Raw genomic sequence first — 2,235 nt, 5'->3', positions numbered from 1 at the left:
CATGGCAATTGAAGTGGAGACTGGATGAAGTCATCCAGGGATGAAATGTAGCTAAAGAAGAACAGAGACCCGAGGGCCCAGTCTGGAGCCTTCAGCATTTCCAGATCAGGCAGGGAAGGAAGCAAAAGCACAGGAGGCTACAGCTGGCAGCTGGCCCAGGTGAGCTCACTCCAGATGGACGAGTAAATAATTTCCAATCTTTCTCCCTCCTTGAGCCTGGGCATCAGGGTGTGTGTATGTTGGTGTGTGTGTATGGGGTGTGGGTGGGGATGAGGTTGATGATATGTAGCATCTATTCTATTTGATCTAGGCAAGGATAGTGCTGGTACTATCACCCCATTTTACAGAGGAGTAAACCGAAGCAGAAAGGTTAGGTTACTTGCCCAGATGATATCAGTAATAGGCAGCAGACCTTGGGCTGGAAGGGGTTGTCTGTCTCTAAGTTCCACGTTCTCTCTGAATCACGCCGCTTTAGGGGGATTGCTGTTTGTCCAAGGAGCCTGTTGCCACAGGTAGCAAGTAAAACAATCCATGGTGATCAGATGGTGGAATGTTATCAGATAATTTGCAAATACCTCTTGAATGAAGAAGACGACAACTTCACTGAGAAGCAGTACTTGGCTGGAGTTCGAAAATTCACTAATCAGCTTCTTGATCAAGGCACCTCACAGTGTTACGACGTACTGTCTTGTGATGTACAGAAAAATGCCTTAGCAGCTTTTGTGAGGCTAGGTGTGATAGAAAAGAAGAAAGTAAATGGTGACAGTTTATTTAATGTGAATGAACCTGCCATGACAAAATTAGAAGAGATGCTTGGTTGTAAGACACCAGTAGGAAAGCCAGCAACCGCAAAACTTTAATATTGCCAAACAGTTATGAGAAGTTTGGTCACATAGTTGCTATCATCGAAGGACTCTTACTCCAACAAGCAGGGACATGAAAGAAGAGAGCCATCTGCTCGTGGTCTGTGAGAGCCATGGGCTCAGCGGAAAGGAAGAGGTGACAGGTGCAAGCAATCAGTGTGACCCTCTCCACCACGACAGTTAAAAAGGCAGTTGTGTCCAACTCTGTGTGTGTTTTAAAATAAAATAGTCTTTTGGAAACAAAAAAAAAAAAAAAAAGAAAGGGGAGGCTGAACCGAGATGCGTCAAGGAAGGGGACCATGGCAACCTGAGGCGTGCCGATGCTCTCCGTCCAGCCCAAAGGGAAGCAGAAGGGCTGTGCGGGCTGCAACCGGAAGATCAAGGACCGCTACCTGCTGAAGGCCCTGGACAAGTACTGGCACGAGGACTGCCTCAAGTGCGCCTGCTGTGACTGCCGCCTGGGCGAGGTGGGCTCCACCCTCTACACCAAGGCCAACCTCATCCTGTGCCGCCGCGACTACCTGAGGCTTTTCGGCACCACAGGAAACTGCGCCGCCTGCAGCAAGCTGATCCCAGCCTTCGAGATGGTGATGCGAGCCCGGGACAACGTATATCACCTCGACTGCTTCGCATGCCAGCTCTGCAACCAGAGATTTTGTGTGGGAGACAAATTCTTCCTGAAGAACAACATGATCTTGTGTCAGATGGACTATGAGGAGGGACAGCTCAATGGCACCTTTGAATCCCAGGTTCAGTAATGCCCGGCGCCTGGCCTCCAGGCCCATCTGTCCGTCTGCCTGTCTGCCCGTCTGCCCGTCTGCCCACCCGCCTGGCCAGCCAGCCACTCTCCTGCCGATTAGAACTCCTCCGTCCTCGATGGGAGGGACGGCCCTTCCTCTGCCGCCCGTCTGTGTGTGACCCCTCCTGGGGCCAGGCTGGGCCTGTACAGTCTGTCTTCTGTATATAAATGGGAACATTTATTTTATGAGAAATGTAATGCGATTTTATTACTGGCGTGGATTAAACTTATGAATGTTTCCGGGGGAAAAAAAAAATTCATTTAAATATTTAAATATTTAAATATTTAAATGAATAATTTAATGAATAAATGTTAATATTTAAATGAATAATTTAATGAATAAATATTAAAAATTATTCATTTAAATATTTAAATATTTACAATGTGTTATTTAACAAAATAAACTAGAATGTAGTATTGCCCTAACATGGAATGTCACTCAGCAATAAAGAATGATGTGCTGGGGGATCCCTGGGTGGCGCAGCGGTTTGGCGCCTGCTTTTGGCCCAGGGCGCGTTCCTGGAGACCCGGGATCGAATCCCACATCGGGCTCCCAGTGCATGGAGCCTGCTT

The 2,235-nt window shown here is 47.7% G+C and overlaps 1 pseudogene; it reads left to right on the top strand.

Annotated features, from left to right (window-relative positions):
- The first annotated feature begins 1,180 nt into the window (after positions 1–1,180).
- On the top strand, positions 1,181–1,900 carry LOC140599847 (rhombotin-1 pseudogene; annotated as a pseudogene).
- Positions 1,901–2,235: the final 335 nt, after the last annotated feature.

Source organism: Vulpes vulpes, chromosome 8 (genome assembly GCF_048418805.1).
Source record: "Vulpes vulpes isolate BD-2025 chromosome 8, VulVul3, whole genome shotgun sequence".
Lineage (NCBI taxonomy): Eukaryota > Metazoa > Chordata > Mammalia > Carnivora > Canidae > Vulpes > Vulpes vulpes.
The sequence above is the reverse complement of the archived record's forward strand: the minus strand, read 5'-3'. Positions and strand labels throughout refer to the sequence as shown.